At 40.5% G+C, this 22,312-nt stretch overlaps 1 protein-coding gene across 1 annotated transcript in view; it reads left to right on the top strand.

Moving 5' to 3' along the window:
* The window catches only part of COX10 (cytochrome c oxidase assembly factor heme A:farnesyltransferase COX10), a 103,934-nt gene that overhangs the window by 48,953 nt on the left and 32,669 nt on the right, over positions 1–22,312 (top strand). The window lies entirely within an intron of this gene.

Raw genomic sequence — 22,312 nt, 5'->3', positions numbered from 1 at the left:
CCTGTGTGCGGTTTCCTTCGAAACTTCTGATATAGCCACAGGACTTTTAATTGCATTTGAAAAAAGCAAAACAAAAAAAAAAGCCACCTCAAAATACCCAACCTACATGGCATGCTGTGCCTGTGTGCAAGGGTCTGTTTTCGGGGTGGCCCACGAGCATGGAGGAGAGTGCGGTGTTTTCAGTCTGGCGAGGTGAACCCAGGCTACATGTACCCATAAAAAGAGATGTCTTGTGACAAGACATTTATTCATTAAACTGCATTTATCCTGCCTCCCCTATTCATGCTGGAAAGTAAGCTACTATGTGAGTAGTCCTATTTTTAATAAGAACATTCATAAATAAATTGGCCTCAGGGGAGGCCATGGAAGAGGTTACATCTGCGGTTATAGATGAAACAGTTTCATGAGGCCAGGATTATATTATTTGCTGCTTGGTTATGTATTTCTGCACGTTGCTTTGCAATGCACAAAAGTCCCGACTACTTCAGCATTGAGAGAGGCTTGTTTTGCAGCTGGAAATCCCGATTTAAAATACTCGCAGTACACAATCGTGCACTTTTGCTGAAAAACGGGCACTTTGTAGAGTATTTTTCTTCCCTGTGTGCCCCAAGGAGGTAATGCATTTGCTGATGATAAACCCAACAGGTGCCAGGACTGTTGGGTACTGAAGCCAGTTGGCTTTTTGCCGGCAGGCTCACAGTGGCTATATTGTGTCTCTAGGTTTTTGTGTGCTTCCATGTCCTTATGAGGGATGGGATAACCCAGTTGAAATACATACTTAAACTCCTGAGGGATTAAGTGTGTTTCCTTTGCTTTACAGTTCAGAATTTTACAGTTTCTTTGTTTGGGACTTCTCAGATTGCCTAATGATTTCCAACCCCCCCCTCCGTTTTGCCCAGATGTGTATAATAGCAGTATTTGAACCTTACTAGGTTTGCCAATTTTATTACTCAACATATGGTATATCCTTTTATTTTTGTCTAGTATATCATTCTGCTGAGAAATCCCTTGGTACATGCTTTCTTCTTACTATTTTATAATTGTTAGGTTTGTAACTCTTCCGTACTCTGAAATTCAGCTTTTCGCTAGTGATTCAAGGAGGCAAAATGTCAGATGTTTTGCTTCTGTCAGAAGAGTATTGTTTAAGCTGTCACTGTTGGTAGTATTATGATAGATTAATCTTAAAATAATCCCTTCCCTCACCTCCCCAGTAACCTACTGCTTTCTGGCATAGGAGAAAAAGCACAGGAGAAGGCGCTAGATGAAGCGGGCACTGCAGTACTGCATCAGTCCAGGAGCATGGAGCACATATGTAGCCCACAAGTGGCTCCTCCGTGGGTCCGGTGCTGGCGATGCTGGAGAGCCTAAGCCTCTTGGCCAAGAGGATGAGCCCATATGGGTCTGCTCGGCCAGTGCTGGTGCTGTTTTGGGGTGCACCTTCACCCCCAGCCTAGCTTCTTGCAGAGGTGTGGGGATCCCTGTTTTCTTCCACCTCTAAAATGTTCCCAAAGCCTGAACTTTCCTCTTCTGTCCTCTAATCTTGGCCAATACGGGGAGGTTAGAAATCCAACTCACACGGGCTAGTTTGGTTTCCCGTAATATAAAGATACATCCTTTGGTCTGAGCATTGCATATGCATTTTAAAGTTGTTTATGAGTACATAATATTCTATCTAAAATCCTGCGTGGCTCATCCTTGCATGTTTATTATGTATTTATAGTGACCAATGTTTGCAAAGAATGTGAGCAGAGATTGTTTTCCTGGTAGGCTCAGGAATGGATTCTTTTGTGGTTTACATCTATATAACTCAATTAAATGGCATTAGGATAGACTTACATCAGCTGAGTTCTCAGCCCGGCGTCCAAATATAATTCTTAATAATGATGGCTTTACAAGTGATCTTTCTTTATAAAATTTTATTAGCGTTTTCTTCTGAGTGGTTTCTTAAGCTTTTCTTGCTTTATAGTAAAGTCTGCCTGTAAGAGATTGCAGACTAAGAATATTTTGTTTGAGAGTGAGTCAGAGTTTCAGAATAATTTGTAGTCTACTGAAACTTTCCCTGATGTACTGTTCGCTTGATGAGTCTTGTATAAGCTTCCCAATTCAGTTGTAAAGACACAAATCACTTGAATTCTATAATTTGTTTTCCATGCAATGGGAGTAACACATGGCTTTCTATTGGCAAATATTTTGCTAATGTTTGTATCTGGGTTTGGGAATTATAAATTGCTGTCTGATGCTAATTGCCATTAATAATAATAACAACCTCTCAGGTAATCTTCTATATAATGAGGAATAAAAATAATTTCCTTAAAGCATTGCTAATATTCACAGTGGAATGGTTGTCATGTTACAATGTGCCTTGAGAAGAAGGATGAAATTTTGGGTACCAGCTAACATAAATGACAGTCACGTATCAGACAGGAAGACCTAGTTTAGAAAAATCCTTTTGTTTTCAATTGGTATAAAGAATAGGTGGAAGTTGCCCACTGTGTTTTGCCATTAAAATATATAGTATCCAAACCACTGATAATATTCATGCATTTTACCTGTAGGAAGCAGAGCTGCGTATTCAGGTAACGCGAATTAATGGGGTGTGAGTCATCGTGCATCCTCGCGCACTAATGCGGTCGCTTCACCCCGAGGTACGGGGCGTATGTGCTGCGCAATATAGCGTGTATTTAGGGGAAACTGTTGCATGGTCCCATAACACTCATACCTGAGATTTGAGTTTTTAAATAGTAGCCCCAAAGACCCACTGGCATTAACCCTGCTGGAGCCCAGCTTGTCTACCTCACTGGGATGAACGGCTTAAACTGGCCCCGCTGGAATTCAACCATTGACTTCCCAACAAGTCCAGTTATTTCTGAGCTGATGCTCAAACCACTGAACTATCATTCCCGGTGTAATTAATTCTTAATCTTTTACCATAAATAGGTCGGCTAAGCTTTTGCTTGCCGTACTTGGGTTATCCTATCGGTGATACCTATCGGTATGTCTGCTGACTTTACTGCAGTTATTTCTACAGCAGACACTCAGCGTTGTTTTCTTGCCAGGCTTTTCTTTCCTACAGGCATTTAAATGAATAGCTGTGAATGAGTGTGGCTGGTTTGCTTAAAAATACTCAGGATGAGATGAGCCATAAAGACAAGTGGTGGGTAGCTGGATAACTTGGGGTTTTTTTAGCAATAATTCAGGCAAATGTGTTGTTGAGGCAGAGAACATGAATCCAAAGTGTATTTTAAAATAAAATAGGCCTTTCACAAAGGCACCGTATTGAGGCAGTGTAACAGCGTGACTGTGAAATGCGGGTTTTGTGGTGGTGATAAGTGAGAAGGACCGGGATCGGCCATTTCCTTAGCTTGAGTAAAGCTTTCCGTATTGAAATTTCTTCTTAACCGTCTTTCTCAGCATTACTGCTAGCCTGAGAAGTTTTACTTTGCCACTGGAAAGGGACCTTGCTTGTATTTGGATCAGGCTGAGTACAGAAACTACCTGGCATTGCGTTGCTGGAGCCTGACAACTTTCTCTAGTCCCATGTATTAATTTGTTCGCCCCTTTGGTGCATCTGAGCTGAGTATTTGATTGAACCTGCAGTTACAGCTGAAGCAGTTTAGCCTTGCATGAGTATCACACAGGATATATTTTTGCTCTGATCATAAGACAGAAGATATTTTAGCATGTGTTCTGTGTTTAATATGCCATTTGGAAGTCCTCCTGCCTAGCCCTGTGAACGGGGAGGGTTTTCCCAGCTCAGATCCTCGGGAGGGCTCCTCCTCAGGTGCTGGTGCAAGTGCCAGCAAAAACTTGGGTAGCACCACAGCTCCTTCCTGGCTATTGCAACGCAGCATACTTATTTTAATTGACTTGAAATGGGAAAAAAAACCCCAACTACTAGTCCTTAGAACTTTATAAATTCAGAATTTATTCTGTTTAATATAACTATACATCTTATACTACTATATTTTTAATTAGAAATGTTAGTGGCTGCGTTTGGTGGGGACGTAGTTTGGGTTGCCATTGTCTGAATTTGGGTATATTTTTGTGTGTGCATAAGTTGAAACCTGTACGAGCAATGCACTCTGCTAGGAGACATTAAATTCCCGTCTGGATATTGGTTGGTAGTATATAGTTTGTCTCTGATAAGCTTGACAGTATATTAATAATGATGCTTAGATCTTGCGTGCCTTGTAACAAGTCTTGAAGGATTTGTTTGCTGAGTATACTCTTAGATAAGAGGGTTTTTTTTCTAGTGCTGAGGGTTTTTTTCGTATTTAACATATTTCCTTGTGAGGATTCCTAACCCTGACTTCAATTTGTATAATTTATAAAAACTTCTGAAAAATATCCAAGATGATTCATCTTCTGTTCACAATTTCATTTTTATGACAGGGGCAGCATGCTGGAAGCCCAGAGTAATTCTAACCGACGCTGTCCCCATCCATGCTGGTTTTACAGCAGACATTGCAAATTGCCCAGTGAATTTATGTCTCCCCAAATCCAGCTTTTCTTCTCATTTTCAGTAAATTTCACACCCGTCGCAGTCTCCCCAAAGATTGCTCAGTAATGGACATTTATGGGAACATTCACAAAAATAATAGAAAACTTGCCAGTTCCTGGAAATGCCTTCAGATTTTGCCATGATTCAGTATACCATTAACAGCTGTCCTTTTATTTACTAGTACCGCCCCATCTTACACATACTTGTGTGTGTATGCCTTTACATATGTGTCTTTCCAAATGATGACAAACCAGTAAAATAATTGAGAGTTAGACTGTTTCATGAAATTTTCCACCCTGGGAGGCATGAAGATTTTTCCAGCCATGGGCATGATCCTTGTGAGGCACTGGGTTAATTTAGATTAAGAGGTGATTCTTGTCCTCAATGAGTTCTGGATTTAAGTAGGCAAGTGTGGGAATGAAAAAAAGGAACATGAAGTGACTTCTCCAGGATCACTCTGTGGGCTATTAATACCTGACCTAGGTTAAGAGCCAGGTTTTTTGCTTTCTAGTTCAGAGTATTATCTACTCTTGGATCAAGCCTGAAGGCTTCTCAGGCAGAAATAACAGGGAGGAAAAAAAAAAAAATCTGCTTTTCTTAGAGCATGACTGTGCAGTAGTGTGCAAAAGGCAAATGCAGTCTTGACTCTCTCAAGCAAGACATTTCCATGGAGGTAGGGAACTATTAATGCCATTAACAGAGTCATCTGGAAAACTGCACTGTTCTGGTCTCCCATATGCAAGAAAAATTAATTCAAATGGGAACAGGTGCTGAAAAGGACTTGCTGGGATGTGGGAGGGAATGAGAAGCCAGACTTACAAGAGGTGGCTGAAAGAGCTTGGCTTGCATAGCCTGGCAGGACAAAAGCTCATGTGGATATGATTGCTCTATAAATATATCAAGGGGTAAGTAAGTACCAGGGAGGAAAAGGACCTGGTTAGGCTGTAGAGCAGTGTTGGCAAAAGAACAAATGGGCATAAATTACCTATGCATAAATTTAAGCTGGAAATGAGATGAAGGTTTCCAGCTATTGTAAACTTTTTAGCAATTTATGAAACGATAATCCCTTTCATGTGACATGGTTGCCTCTGTGTCAGAGGCAGTGCAGCCGCATCAGCTTTATTTAGCAAGGGAGAACTTTGTTCAGCAGGAGGGTTGAGTAACTTGCTCAAGGTTCACACCCAGCTGTTTAAAACACAAAATCCCCATAAAAGCCTGGCCTGCTGTCTTGTATTTTGATGAAATTACCATGAAAGTATGAATGTTGTTTAATAGATCCATTATTTGTCTGTTTATTTCTCTAATAGATACTTACTCCCTTTGGAATTCTTGTGGTTTGGGTTTTTTCCTATGAATGGCCCCATCTGAATTTAAAATGGCATATATTTGCATTACGCAGAACAACAGCTATTCAAACCAGCTAAAATCTGTCACCTTTCTTCATCCCAAAGAGTTGATAGACCTGTCTGGTCCGAGTATGTTAGCAATAAAAAAAATTGAGAGACTGGAGAACCTGCCCTTGAGGCCCTTTCTCGTTGTGCTCAGGGTTGTGTTACAGGGTTTGCCCTTCTTCCAGATCAGCACAACTACTACACTCAAGGAACCTCAGTCCCTGGCAAAGCTCAGAGTAGAAACCTGTCTCTGAAGGTAGCCCTGATGCCTCCTTAGCAGGCACAGCGGCTGCTGCTTGGAGAGACCCGAGTGATTGATGGTGCCACCTAATTTTAAATTGCAATTGAAGCCTATTAGTCTGTGATCGCTAATCACAGTGAAAGTTGTTTTTTGTTGGCTTCATTACTCATTCCACTTTGTCCATATTAGTTACAGGCGTAATGTGATTGCTGTTCTGCTTTGCTGATACACAGCATTCCCAAGGGACCCTCTTCACTAAAATCTAGATTTCTCTTTACAGCTTGACAGGTTGCTGTTACAGGCATAGAATGATTTTTAATACTTTATAGTTCTCAATGCAAATAAACTTTTTATTATTTTCATAGGCGATGGTGACATAAATGTTAAAGTGCCTCCTGTTACTTGATATTTAATTATGAAAGCATCCGCTGGAAAAATAGTATGAGCCTGGTGTAATCAGAACTGGAGCAGACCTGCTAATCTTTTCATTTGGTCTAGACATCAAGGATGCTTTGTACTAGTCTGGCTATAGTGTGATAATCTAAGACCTTCTGGACTAAAAGTTTCGGGACTCTTTATGAAAGGAAAAACTCCTACATAAAACCCCTTAGGTTTGCGTATTCCTCTTTCAGCTGATAAATGCCTGTTTGATTTGTTCATGGAAAAGGTATTTGGATGAACCTGACCAGGGAGGCAGCTTGGCTGTTTGTTAATGCCTGGATGTCTGGGAGAGCCGCAGCCCCTGTGTGCTCGCAGTCAAAACAAGGGTGCTGGTCCTGGCTCTGTCGATCCTTTGAACTAGGATAAGTCTTGTTAAACAGTGTTTCCATTTGCCATGTTATTTTATAAAGGACTTCTTTAATTAGTTGTGTTCCTAAAGAGATCCCAGGTCCCTGGTGTCAGTTCAGAAGTGAAGAATGCGTTTCCTTGTGCTTTTATCCTCCTCTTTATTGTTGAATTGCAATAATGCTCCTTGCTATCTATTATAAAACAATTTTAAGCTTCTAAATAAACACTAAAATAATTGCCAACAGTCTGTTTTCCCAAACCTATCCATATACTTAAGTTTCATGCATCGCGGTCCAGTTTTAATCTGTAGCATGGTTTCTGTTGGACCTTAGCATCTTTAATTAAGGAGTCAGTGGGAGGGCAGCAGCAGGAGAGGGAGGGAATCCCCTTCACCTGTAAGATGCATTGGGAAGGTCATTTGGGGTCAAAACAAAGAAATTCTGTCTCTCACCAGTGGCCAAAACTGAATGCCTGAGGAGGAGTATAAGAATATAAACGAGGTCTTATATTTTTGATGAGTATTTTAGTTCTTTGCATGGAAAAATTCAGATTTTATCTACCCTGGAAGGATTCCAGTGCTGTCTAAAGAAAAATCACTGTCTGAGTAAAATCACTGTCTGGTCTGGCACAGCACTGGGAAGAGTGGTACGGCTCATCCTTCAGGAAGTTGCGATGACATTACTGCTGGGATAGATTAAGCACGATGTTGCCTGAACTTGTCCTTGCTGGGGCCAGACCAGGACGAGCTCCTGGTGTGCCTGCACCGGTTGCGCTGACGTGCCTCAGCAAGTTTATATCAAGATAAAACTGAAGCCCCCTATAATCTCTGGTGTTACCTTAGAAATAGATGACCATGAGATTAAGAAAGCATAAACTGGGGGTGCACAGTGGGATTACTTTTTTTTCCCCTGGATGCGACGGCAAGCTCTGGCTGGGGCATTTCTGCAAATCATTCGCTGTGTGCTATGCACGGCGTGCAAAGCTGTGCAAGAAAGGAGATTGAAAACCGAGGGGTTGAGATGGAGACGCGTTGCTAACCTTGCTGGTTCATACTTGGTGTGACTTGTTCTGCTGATGTCCTTTGGTACCACTGCTTGGTGGTAGCTGGAATACTGGTGTTCAACCTTCAGAGAGTTTCAGAGGAGGCAGTAAACATCTGCACTCGCAGATGCATTTGCCTTTTTTCTGCCCCCAAAATAACATATTCTGTCAAATGAAGATTGTACTCTGCTGCTTACTTGTGGGAAGGAAAGGCAAAATAAAGTAACAGATTTTTTTTTTTGTCTTCATCGTAGTTTAAACAATTAAACAGGAGAAACAACCCTTTTCAAATATGTATGTATTAAATATATTTGTAAATATAATTTATTTAAGAGGCTATAACTTCATGGAGCAACATTTTCTTTCCATTTTTAATAGAAGGCTATGTCTGTTAAGAACTGAGTGATGCTGGGCAACAGGATGGTTGACTAAGACAAGATTTTTCCTTGATTTGACTGAAGTACTCTGGAATGAGATGAGAAGTATCCTAAGGAAAGGCTCAGGGCCTGACTAGGTTTTCCTCTGACTTCTCAGTGTTTGCAGGCCACCATGCCTCTTCTCTTTAAACTTATCAGGTCTTGGTGCCAGATTATCTCTCTGCCAGCTTTTAGAAGCTCGGCTTAGTTGTCAGCAGCTTGTCTGCTAATAGGCACAACTGTTCTCCATCAAAGCTGTACGAGCAAAGCATCTGGAAAAGTGGAAATTCAGAGGAAATATCGTTGGTGAAACCCAACAGAGAAAACCCATGCAGATTGGGAGACTGAACTGCCAAACTATAAATATTTATACAGTAAATGCATATGCTTGTGTGTAAATGAAGTGCTTATAAACCCTATGAGCAATCCTCCAAACCTGTTTTGTGTATGTTTTAAAATATATTTTCTACACTAAACCTTTATTTGTATGAGCATATGTTTAGAGAGAAACTGTCAAGGTGCATAAAGCAGTTGGATACCCAGCTGCATTTTGCTGGAACAAGGTAACCTGCGTTCAAAGTTTCTTTTGCCTGATTGCAGTTATTTTATTCTTTTTTTTTTTTTTTCCTTTTCCTGAGACCACAATTTGAGATATTTTGCAGTTGTATAATTTCTGCAGCCATGAACAGATGAGAGATTTTCAGAACTGGAATTTTTTTTTATAGTGAAACTGTGAGTTACACCTCAACTTTTCACCACTCAGTTTAAACAAGTTCTAAAGTGTAGAGCTAAGCAGAAAATTGTATTTACTAAATAGCACAATTCTGTCAGTTATTTTCATGATGTGTTCAGTGTTTAAATGAATTGTAAAACATAATTAGATTTCATTCTAATTTTAATACTCCTGTTACATAGATGAAATAAATAGGTGGGCTGAGCATTACCTTCTGCAGCAGAAGTTTTGGTAAGATGCCTGTGCCCAGCTATTCATAATTTTCAATGGCTATTTTCATATCTGTTGTATTTTTTTTTTTCAGTACAACATGCAGACACAGTAACCATGTGCTTTTTTCATTTTATTTCATGCACCTCTGTAAATCTTAGTTCATAAGAAGCATTACTAAATGTTGCAATTCATTTCACCACTTCATATTTAATGATTATCATGTAAGAGCATCTTGGGACTTGTCTACACAGGAACTGCAACATAATTAAATTGAGGTATACATTTAAGGACTTGCCTACCTAGGGAAATTCATTTGAATTTTAGTAGGATGTGAATTTTAAAGCAGAATTTTTTTCCTCAGGAATGTCTTTTAATGGGTACTTTTGTTTTGGAATAAGAACTTTTTGTTGCAAGCTTGTTTTTGGAATTGCAAAGTTAAGTGTTTCTCAGGTATATACATACACTTTCCTCACTGAAGAATTTGAAATCTGGCCCAAAAGTAGATGTTTCAGCAGATTATGTTTTTGTCATAGAAATATAACAATGTTCATTTTAGTTCCAGTTTGTAATGATTTTTTTGTTATTATTTCAATAGTTTCCATGAGACCGACTGATTTGATTTTACAGTCCTTTCTTGAGGGGATAGCCTTTTTTTTTGTTTGTTTTGGTTTGGGTTTTTTTTTAAATTTTTTTTATGCTTGTCTGTAGATAAACTGGGGTAGGTGGCATCATACTGATCTGGGCTCTGGGACAAGCAAATTAAAATCTGGGACCTTGATGCTGGATTTCCGATCTTTTGTCTTCTCACGCATATATTCCTACTTTCCTAAATAAAGTTTTTGATCCAAGCTACTTCCGTGATCACAGAAAGAATTTTCATGATTCTGGGTTTAGTTCTATGGAAAATGAACACAATGCCAAAAACTCCCATAATGCAGAGTCTTGCCTTTAACCCATTGGACGAAGACCCTCAGTCAACTCTCCTGTTGAATCCAGATGATTTTTTTCTTTTTTCCTTGTGGTTGAAAGTCCCACCACTCCAGCTTTAGGGAGACTTGTTTAGTCAAACCTTCCAGATCCCTGTGCTGACACAGACAGAAAGGAGTTTGAAATAGTCCTCCAAAAAGCTCTCAGATGGATACTGGCACCCAGGGGAAATTAGGGCACTGAGGTGCAAGGTTGATTTTTTTTTTTTCCCCCCATAGATACTCAGAAAACTTCATATTGGACTAGCACTTAGCAAACAAAGGTGACATTTGAGGCACCTGGAAGACAAATCTGACAAGAGTGGCATTTCTGTGTCAATATTAAAAAGCTCCTGCAAGTTCACTGCTAGGTAGAGGTAATATCCATTGCATGAGCTTCAGGAGTTGGGTGGGAGCATTGAGCCCTTCAGGTGGGCAGTGAGTTTGTGCTTTAATAACCTTTTTATTGAAGGTCTGTGCAGTTTTGCACACTCACATCACTTGATTACTGCCTTGGAAGTGCTGCCGTAGCTGGTGGCACTCGTGAGCAAGAAACCGCAGTTGGGTTGAAGGGGACAAAGGCTGCCCCAGGTTTTGAGTGGAAAGCACCAATTTCTTCCAGCATATTGATGGTCATGCAGTGCTTAGGAGAAGTTTTGCTTATATGTCATTATGTTTCTTATTATTGTTCTTCTGTTTTAAGCATGGCCTTCTGAAATAGAATCACGCTGTCTTGTCCATATCTTTGACCTCCTTTTGGCAAACATTTTCCTGTTGTCAGAAGCCAGGACTAAAGTTATTGTTGTTTCAGCTTCTAAAGCATTTGAAAGGATCACTGTCACAAAATAAATAAATTTACGCAAGCGAATAGGTTATTATACCTTAAAAAGGGGGGGAGGTAATGCTGATTTGGTGTCTTAATTGGTTTCCAAGCTAAAATTAATAGTGTGTGGAATCCCTCTTAGTAACATGACTCAGAACTATTTATTTTTCAACTCCTCTTTTAACTCTAGCTGAGATTGATGGGCGTGTTATCTTAGCATTTGGGAGATGCAAGCAGTATTGGAATGACAAACATTTCTTGGCAGCTTTAGAAAGATGGATGATGTGATGCCCCTGCAACAGGTTTGGGTGTTTGTGCTTTCTAATGGGTCATCGTGAGACTCTTGCTTCACTTTCATTCTTAATGAAGGGGAAGGAAAGGTGAGACCTAATTATTGGTTTGAGATGTCTTTGTAACTTGACTTCTCAGTGTATAGGTTTGTCTTCCAGCCCTTAGCAGAAGAGCATAACGATGGTCATCTTCAGTTAATTGTCCCCGTTTGTGCATTATGCTTTTAAAAAAAGAAAAAAGTAGATGGTTACTGGATTTTACTTGCAAGGCTGGTGCTATATGATTAAATATACCTTGGATATCTGTTGTTGTATGGTACCTTGTGACTGTATTTGGCAGATCTACATGTTCTGCATAAAATCATGTTTTTATGAAGAGAGATCCCTTACCAAAACTAATTTACTATGGGTAAAATACTTAGGCTTGACCAGAAACTTCATACAGTTTTGTGAGCAACTCTTCCATGTCTTTTGATCAGCAGAGCTGCAATAGCTTTAGAAGGAGAACGCCTTGAAAATGTCACAGATGTGGCCTGCCACACCGCATGTACAACTTGCTTTTCTTGATAGTCTGTAAGAAACCTCTTCTGTGCAGTCTGAGGACCCTTGGTTGAAACCCACTATTCACAGACGTGCAACTTTGTCTTTAGCTGTAGACTTTAGGGAGGTTTTGTAACTGTTACATTCCTCAGCAGAGATGGGGCTTTTCCCTGTGGTCTGTGAAATTAAAAAGAAAATAAATATATATTATTAGGATATTGACAGCTTTCTGTTAAGTTCTGTACAGATGGGAAAGAGAAGAGTGATTCCTCTTAATTTGCTTTATTGGCAAGATTTTTTAAAAATGTAGCCAGTTATACAAATGAAGTTCAATATTGCACTCATCAAGGTGCCTTTGATATTATCTCTTAACATTTCAAGCTCTTCAGAATATAAGAAACTAGACTCGTTTTGGCACTGAGGGTGCATGGTGGAGTGAAGCAATGAGGCTATTCTCTTGCCAGTAAAGTGTAAATCATGAAATCCCCTGCAGAGATTTCTTGCTCTCTTTTCAGACATCTGAACAACAGGAAAATGTTGTTTTTAAATTTTATTGTGAAGGGTATACTTGTAAACTCTCCTATAGACCTGGTAGATTCCCTAAATATGCCTTATGTAAAAATGTGACTTGAAACTCTACCTGATATCAACCCTTTAAATACTTTAACGGATTAACTCTTGAGGAATGATTTTATTAATATTAAGAGGTTTGAGCTGCGGGTAAGTCTAGCAGATCAATTCTGCAACAGTTGGGCAATGTTACCGTACTGTGTTTCTGAAGCATGTCAGTAAACGCTGATGCCACTTTACACCCTTGTTCATGTTTAGGTTTTTTTACTGGCTATATTACAGTTTTCCCATATTTCGTTCCTTGTGTTTTTGGGGGTTTTGGTTTTGGGGGGGGGTTAATATTTTGGCCAGAAGGAGCTGTACATTTTTCTTTTGCCAAATACAGATGGACCAAAGCAAATTCTTTTTCACAGGTGCCAGTAACTTCAAGTGTAAAAGTTAATTTATTTCCAAAACTAAAAGATGTTTTGAATAAGTAATTTATGTGTATGCAACTACATAAATAACCTTTCCATAGCTGAAAACAGGCAAGTCTGCTGCTTTATGTACAGTGCTACTTTTGGCTGTCTTGTAAGAAAGCATTGCTAAGAGGACATGTCAGCCATAAGCAGTTAAAGCAAATACATCTACATGTGATATAAGAGAACAGTTTATGGATTAATATTCGGGTGCCTGGCAGGAAGCACATTGTGGTGGATTAGTATTCTTATCATTTGAGTGACAAATTATGAAAAGCTGATTTTTAATTTTAATGACCTGGATCCTAGACTTATGGGTTGGAGCCAGGAGATGTGTGGAAGTGATTTAAATCTCACCTTTCCACTTCCTTGCTCTAATCTCCTGGGCAAGAATAGAGCAGCAGCGAGGCTGCTTTATTTTATAGCTCTCTCTACTAGTCACAGGGGACTGAAAAGCAGCTGATACTGATAGTCTAGAGGGCTGTCCTGTTACCTGCCCCTTTTACAACTGCCCTGGCTAAAGCCAGGAGCTCAGGGATCCCTCTAGTTACTAGAGAGAAATAAAGGCTTTGCATCTCAATTAGACCAGCAGCTGCCTCTGTTTGCTCTCACTTGCCATCTGGAGGAGATGCGTGTCTCCTGGTTGACTCTGGATCTCCTGCTTGACTTAAGCACTTGCATTGGGCAGCAGAAATACTTCCCCAAGAGTTCCTGAGTAACAATTCCACCACAGGAATTTGTCTAAGCCATCTTCAGTATTGGATTTTATCTGCAGTATTGCTCAAGGCAGCTGCACTGTGTCCAGAGGACATGGCCTTGTGTATTTTAGGACATCTAGTAACTTAAACCAGATACTGACCTTGTGCAATTCCTATCTTCAGCGAAGAGAATGTTATTTGAAGTTCTGTTTGTTTTTTAAATTATACGTTGCACTCATGGCATGCTGGCATCGTGACAAATATGATTTAATCAAAAGGAATCTCTTCGAGAAAATGGCTTTGCAAAAGTGATGGCTTTGCAGTGTATTTTGGTAGGCATAAAGGTGGTATTTTTCTTCAACTCTAATAATTGTTCCTAAAATATATAGAAATAAAATAGTTCCTGAAGAGCAGAAAGTATGTATGTATCTCTGCATCTGACTTCTGCTTATAATTCATCATTAAAAACTTGCAAAAATCCTGCATGGGTAGGTGATGGATTTGGGGTGATCAAGAGTCCAGTTGTTGAAATGTGCGTTGGTAGGTTAAGTTCTCCCTTATTATTCCAGGGCAACACAACGCTTAGAGATGAATGTTGCTTCGTTGCCTTATCTCCATGACCCTGGATAGAGACAACAGTTTAACACCTAAATGGGAGACACACCGCTGTGGTGCTGCTTCTGTCTTGGGATACGTGATGCACCAGCTCAGCAGTGGGAGCTGAGTCACAGCTTCACCCTTCCCCTCTCCTGTTTTCCTGTCTAGAGTGACCTGATCCAGTGACACAGATCAAAATATGAGAAGATACAGAGGAAAATTAGTTATATTTTTGACTAGATCAGGTTGTTCTGTGGGTGCAGTTGGTTAGGTCAGCACAAGGGAAGCACTTGAGGTGTTTAACTAACTGTGGGCTCAGACTTGAAACACATTTTTTAGGAATTCTCATTTTAAGATGAAAAGGAAGAGCCCAATGGTGACAAAGTCCATGTCCAAAAGAAAAGGATGGCAAGGCATTCAGTGCAGTCCGTCCTGTGCTTCGGCAATTGCTCCCTTTGGTTCAAGGAGCCCAAATGCCTTGATGGGCAAGTGCCCTCCTTGACGTGGGGCTGGAGGAAGGCTTGGAGTAAGGAGCTTTGTTTGTGGATGCATTAATTGTGTGCTAAATAAAAAGGACTTGTGGGTGGTAAATATTTATTATTATTAGAAGTCTTTGGCAGCTGGCCAGAAACCAGTATTTCTTCCTGTGAAAGCTATTTCTCCAAGGTGGATCACATAAGGTGAAAGCCTGTCTGTGGTATCCAGCTTGCATTTCCCCTGAAGCTGTGGCTGACCTCCATGAGGCCTCAGGAACATGGTATTAGGTGGCTCATGATGTCAGCAGTTTGCAAGATTGAACAGCTTATAAGGGCCTGGTTTTATTTTTATTATTATTTAATTTTTGTTAAATATCATCTTAGCAAAATTTGATTCTAGTGGGAAGAGCTGGGTTTATCAGTGGTCACCCAACCTGTTTCCTGTTTACCAAAACAGGAGATTTACATTTTTTTCTCTCATTTCAAGTCTTGGACATCATGTTCATTGAAAAAAAATTAGATGGAACAAGCGTTTTTTTTTTTTTTTAATGAGTTGGTGCTAGCAAATTTGATTCAAAGATGAAGACAAGAAACGTGTTGTATATAGGGGTAAAGTAGATAAAGTAATTTGGTGCAAATGCCCCATTATTTCATTCAAAGTTATTCATACAACTGAAGGCTGCATGTAAGCCTTAATTATCTTTTCCTACTTCATTAATTCCTTGCTTAATGCAGCATGCTTAGACACACACATGCATACCCAGGGTCTTTCCTTCCACCCTTGCTGCTTTTACCCAGGTGAATGCCACAAGCGCATCCACACCTGCAGGGACAGCAGTTCATCCAGCTGTGCTTCAGCAGTTACAGGCGTCGTGTTTCAGGATGCGTCTGTCATCCTCACCGTGCCAACCCCTGATCCTTGTGATGGGACCTGGGGACGGAGCAGCAGTAATGGCACTCTGGTATTTGGACCATGTTGCTTTGACACTCCTGAGTGTTAACATGGTCATGCACTTTTCAAGCTCCTTGTAACGGTACTTCTGATATCGCCAAAGGATACTGTTTGGCTAAAGTGCTGATGAAGAGGCCACTAAGCTGTAAGAGTTTAATGACAGCTTGTCTTGTTGGTCAGACTCACTAAAAGGATTTGGATGAGCTGAAAACAAATACAAAGCAGCGTGCCAAGGGCTCTGGGCACTGCTGCCAGCTAAGCGCACTTAAATACTAAGTGCAGTGAAAAACCTAAAATAAAAGTCTCAGTTTTAGGGGCAGTGGATATCTCTGGAATCCCTAGAAAGTCACAAACTTGTAAGTGGTCAAGGAAATAGCAACATGTCATCTCTTGAGCGCTTAAGAGCAGAGCCCGCACGGCAGGTTGTTAATCTGAGGGGACAAATCAGTGCTGATTGAAGTCTGTGAGTCTTTGCATTCTCCATCCTGAAAACATGTTTCTGAAGTGACAGGTATCAACATTTTGTTTGCAATTAGCTCCTGTTCTCATCCCTGTACACAGCAACGGACTTCTAAACACTGGCTAGTAAGAAGAATGTATCTTTTGTGGGAGCTTTTTAAAAAAAAAAAAAAAAATTAAACTGTGGCAGCTGCTTTACCTAGGACACCTTTCTTGGGTTTGCTGGGTCATGACCATTTGGGGTTTGTTTAGCTGCCCTTCTCTGTCTGTAAGTAACATTGTTCAGGCTTGCATCAATCTTGTTTTTAATTAGAATCCTCTTTGAAATGGAAAATATTAAAGCAGATCTATAGCTAGACTGGGAACTGCAGAGCCACAGGGTTTTCAGATACTGCTGTAAAAAAAAAAAAAGCCATTTCTAATCCTTAAAATATTTGCCTTGCTTTATTTTCATATCTTGAAGACAAACAGGTGCTGTGTGCCCTTTATGATTCTCAAATATACAATCTCCAAGCCAGCAATCTCTAAATCCTTCCCTTGTTTGTACAATTAGGGTGGGATTTTCAGAATCACTCAGTGTTGGTCTGTCTCTACTCTCATTGAAGTCAAACTGCCATTGACTTCAGTGAGAATAGTGTTAGATCAGTACATGAGCGCTTTTGAAAATCCTTCCCTTCGCTTTTTTTTCAGTCACATCTGTGTACAATTGAATAAAAAGACCTTTGTAATATACTTTAATTATTCTTTGTTGGTTTCATATAAAAGTGATTGAAAGGAAACCAGAAGAAAACCTATAATAATAATCTTGACTTTGATCTTATTTACCATAAGTTATATCTTATGTTTTTCTTCTCCTTTTATGTAATTATATATTACTTTATCACAATGTAAGATAAATTACTGAAAACATCAGGAGTAGAAATAATTAGTTAATATGGAAGGGAAAAGCACTCACTAAGGAAGGAACTCAGCTCTTTGTGGTCTGATGGGTTTCCAGTGCTGCTTACAGCAACTTCCCTTTGAGTGCATGAGAAAATCAGGAGACCTTACGTGAAGAGCTAGTGCTAAAACCTGATAAATTTGGAGGCCAGATGGCCAGCTGTGAGGAATGGCTTTCTGGATGTCACCTTCCCAGGAAACCTCAGGTTATTCTCCAGGTATCCAGACTCCGCTCTGCCACCGTGCTCTCCACCTGGTTTTGGTCCACCTGCTCCCCCCTGATTCATGTGCCTTTCTGTTTTCCAGCGTGTGTTTCAGTGATGTTTCTGGTTAACTGCTTGCTCTTTGGCAATACCGAAGAAGACCAAAGAGGATCAGAGCTTACTGTAGCACAGGGGAAATCAGAGAACCCCAGAAGCATCTCATGCGACGAGACCGGTATTTGCAAGACTGGCCTTATACAGCCCAGTTTCACCCTTGGCTGTAGGCATTCAGTGAAGTGCTCAAATGGGGAGTCCAGTTGTACTGGTCGTTACTTGCATTGTGTTAAAAATGTTTGCTTGGGTCTCTGGCAAGAGATTTTAGCTGAGGAGAGGCTTTGGCCACCACCTGCACTCATCCCCGTAGCTCGTCTCCACCTCCCCAGTGTAGTGCAAGACGTGGAGGATTTTGGACACCAACAGCACTTCAGTGCAGGAGGAGGTGACTGCTCTTTGGCAACAGCCTCATCTTATTCACTTATCAGTGCCATAGTTTCACCTGAACCACCCTTCACGGAGTCTTTGGAGAGAAACAAATACAGGCAGAGGGCAATTCTGCTGCCAAAGAGCACATGGAAGCCTGCTCAGATGCAGGGATGGTTTTGCGATGGGAAGACCTCCTAGTTGCCTTGAATTAAATTGTCTTTTAATAGCAGGGTTCTGCTCTGTCTTTAGATTCCTGGGATTATCGGTTCTGATGTAGATATGTGTTTAGCATTAAAGTAAAATGTTATGTCAATATGTGGAAGGCTGGTTGCCTGTTTCAGCTGCTGCTGTTTCCACCATGTGTCACAGATTAGAGCTGGCCCTGGATGGGGGCCAGGCTGGTGCTTGCTACGCTCTAAATCCAAAGTGTATACGAGAGCCGTTTACCAGCCTAAGTGTGGGTGATCCATCTGATAAACTCTATGACGTGTTGTTCCTCTTAATGCACTCTTCTTACATTTTTGTGTGAACAGGAGTAAAGCTATTGAACTGTCATAATTCAGTAGTTAAAATCTCTCCCACAGGAATGACCGTGGATGGCAAACACAGCATGTGCTCAGGACTTTCCATCTGCTCTGCTGGCTTAATGAACTGCAAATAGTCAGGCCAGTGTCTTTAAAAACTTAATAGGTGGTGTCAGTGCTTAACTGATGATATGGAAAGAGTGAGAGGGCATCCTGTAAAGGCACGGGACACCTTCTCGCTCTTCTCATATCATGTTAGTCCTCGAAGTGCCAGCGTAGTGTAATGCCATCTGCATCTGCAAGGTGATGCTATGGGAATTTTGGCTTAGTCCAAATAAAAGTATTAGTCTATGTGTCCCCCAGGAAGTCTGAATGGTTAGCTACCCTCTGCATTGACTGCTGCTTCCAGGAGGTAGCTTGAAGAAATTAAAGAGTCTTTAACGTTTCACTTTAAAACAAAGTGGAAACCAATATGAAGCTGAAGGAAAAAAAAAAAAAAAAAAAAGAGTGTAAATAGCTATAAGCAGTAATGTGACAGCTAATCTAAGAATTGTTAGATGTTTAAGATATAATTACTGTGTATTAACTAGATGAGATCTACACAAAGAGTCTGATGAGCCTGCCAGAGAAATAAACCACAAAGTACTAGCTGGCCTGATTTATTTTTTTTCCATCATCATGTTTTAAATGTTCATGCATACTGATTAAAATTCAGGTTAGGGTCTTCGAAAGCTGTTGCCAAGTTTTGTCACTCAGGGATTTTTAGGTGCTGTAGATTTAACCCTCTGTCTGTCCTTTTGATGGCTAGCTTCCCAAATACCTGGGACAGATAATATTCTGCCTTGTCCAGCTGAACTGATGCATTCAGACTTCCTGAGGAAAAAGCCTCTTGAGTGCTTCTAAAATATTTATTTATTCAGGATTCATCTTACTGAATTTACTGTTTGCTAAAACAGGCTGTACTGTGCTGGCCTGGCATGAGATAATATGTTTGAGTTTACTCTTTCATTCCTATGGAATGATATTTGAGATGCACTTTTTTCATTTTTTCTAGAATATCAGGGGAAAATAATTTCAAGTGGAGAGAGAATTTTTCTGAACATCTGGGAACAAAATGGGAAAAGTTTGATAAATGGCATCTTGCTGACATGTAATAGCAACTAGCTCAGTGAAAGAATCTGGGGCATTGCAAATAAAAGGATTTTTCTTAACTGTGGTTCAATCAGATATGTAGTTTCGTGCGTACAGTTGACAGTAACAGATTATTCAGTTTGTCAGATTTAAAAAAGCGAAAAAATTCAGGCTTAAGTCATGCAGTAATCTTAATTTCAGAGGCAGACATGTCTGTATACAACAGAGACTGACGTTTTTTGACTACTTAACTTAGCAGAGAAGTTTCTTGTTCAAAATTTATATTCTGTTCAGGGGTTAACTACAATACTAAATATATGGAAATATTTCATACACTGATTATGGTATTGTCAGGTTATACTGGTAACTGCATAAACTTAAATTCTTTCAAGTGTTGAGTGTCCAACTGTTCTTCATTTTAGTCATTTTACGTTTGAGACACGGTGAGTTTAAAACCTGTGCGTTATTTTGATTTTATCCATTGCACATGGAATACCTCTATCGGTAAGTTTAAATTCTCTCAAATCAGCCAGACTCTCCTCACATGCACAATTTTAAACTGGAAGTAAGCTCACAGCAGTCAAACTTTGCAAACAGAAATAAAGGGAAAATTGTGTATTTAAAAACAAAGCAAAACTGAGTGTAGCTCAGAATATTTTCAGGAGAAAATACTTCAGCTGTATAGAATTTTTCCCTTGTATTGCTCTACCAGTCTGATGTCAAATGACATTTTTCCTTCATTTAACATAATTGTCTCTGAAATGTAACAGTGAAACAAACCATTAGCAAAATGCTGAGCTGTCAGAAGCAATCACTGGTTTCAGATCCAAATGGGGTGCTTTCCCTTCTCTGAAGGTACTCGTTGCAGTTTCCTATAGAGGTTCTTTGTGAAACATCCAGCGCTTGAAGGGCAGCATTGTAGCCACGCAGATCTGACCTGTCCCTCTGAAGGGACTGCCGGGGCTCCGTGTGGTGGCGCTTGTAGCTGCCCCATAGACTCCTCTGTGCTTTTCCTCTAAACCAGGCTCTCCACCAGCTTCAGTTGTAGCTGGGAGTGACCATTGCCACTGCAGATCAAGCACAACAAACGGCGGATGAGAAATAACCTAGCTGCCTATCTAAAAATAAGTGAGTTGCCTAATACTGTACCAGAATGCTTTGACGAAGCATTTCTTCCCGAAGTCCCTTCCTCTTTTGCGTGAGTAACTCTTGGCTGAGCAGCCTGAGTTTACTTCAGGAATATTGATAATAAAATTGGAAGGCTTTGCGAGTCGGTAGGAGTTGGGAGTGGGTCGGGTGCTCCATCCAGTCATTCCGGATGAAGGCTTACAGAAGGCAAACCATCTAAAGGCTGTGTAGCACCAGCCAGCTCCACCATGCAGATGGAGGTGAGAAATTTTAGTGAATTGGGTGTGAACTAGTAATTAAGAGCCGTGTTGATGATTTCAATTCCCATGCTTTTGTATTTCTTATCTTTTGAGCATTTAATCTGTAGCCTTTAATGCAAACTGACAAATGCAGGATTCCTCCCCTGCAGAACTGTGGTAGTTTTTGGATCCATCGTGGACAAACTGAGAACTTTAATATGCAGCACAGGCTTCAGCCAAGTTAACGACAGTAATTATCCATTAATTTGTGTTGGCCAGCCACTAGAGGGGGACAAGGCAGCCGCTTTTCCAGGGGGTTTCACAGCTGCTGGCTGGCAGGGGGGAGGGAGTGCAGGTTTGGGGTCCCCCAGCCAGTGCCCCCCTTGCTGGCTCTGCTGCTTCCTTGACCTTCTCCCCTCTCTTCCCTGCCACCCACCTGAGTCTCATTCTTTCCCAGGTTTGGATGGTTTCACAAGCATAACAAAACGTGAAGATGATGCCCGCTGCCAAATTTCTTGGCTTTGTTGCATACTGTTAGCAAGTTTTGTTTAAGCAGGATAACTTTAGTGTGCGGGCTTGAGCACGTGCATACACTCTCACTCGCATGCATACAGGATTTTCTTATAACCTCATTCCTGGGAATGGTTAAAACTGTTGGGAAGATGATTCAACCTGAGGTTAACAATGTCACCGCAAGTGGAGAATATCATGGGCCATGTTAGGCAGGATGATCCATGGGTATCTGATCCCTGCTGCACTTGCAGTACATAGGAGCAACAGCAGAGGCTCACAAAATTGTTATCTAGTCATTACTTCAAAGTGATAGATGGGAAAGGTGGTTCCTGTAATCTCTGTGTGCCTGTAAATGAAGCGTCTTTCCCCTGATGTGCACCTGTAGGGCTTTGATGGGGTCCCTGCTCCTCCCAATGTCCCTGTCCGCTGGTATTCCCTTGGGAATGCAGCTCCGTTAAGTAGCAAGACCACTAATGTGGCACTGTCAAAATGAAGATGTTTGTTAACTTTGTCTTCTGTTGTTTAAAGTGTTACATCAGCTTGCTGGAATAACATAGATTTTATCATACAGTCATTTATCGTATAGTCACCTTAAATCTGTCTGCAGTTTGACTGTAGTGAGCTTACTGTCAGTCTGATTGTTTGAAATTATGATTTGTTATGGTACTTTTCCTACGTATTCACCATAATTGGGATCCTACCCCAAAACCTCAGACATAAGTCAGTAGAAAATATTCTTTCTATAAATACATACTACTCTTTTTATAAATAAGGATATGCTTATTATTTTTATTATTATTTTGCACACATAAAACTAAATGGCTTTACAATTTGCTGTATGGCAAAGTGCATTCAGCTTTTCCAGTAACGCTCTTTATAAAATGGATCATACAAAAGCCTGCAGGAATTCCTAACGTGAAGATAGTGCTGCCTGAATTTTCCCATAGGCGGTGTTTAAAGTCGGATTGGGTTGTGACATTAAATAACACCATATGGTGT

This window comes from Pelecanus crispus, chromosome 12 (genome assembly GCF_030463565.1).
Source record: "Pelecanus crispus isolate bPelCri1 chromosome 12, bPelCri1.pri, whole genome shotgun sequence".
In the NCBI taxonomy this organism is placed as follows: domain Eukaryota; kingdom Metazoa; phylum Chordata; class Aves; order Pelecaniformes; family Pelecanidae; genus Pelecanus; species Pelecanus crispus.
This window is presented reverse-complemented; position numbering and strand designations above follow the sequence as displayed.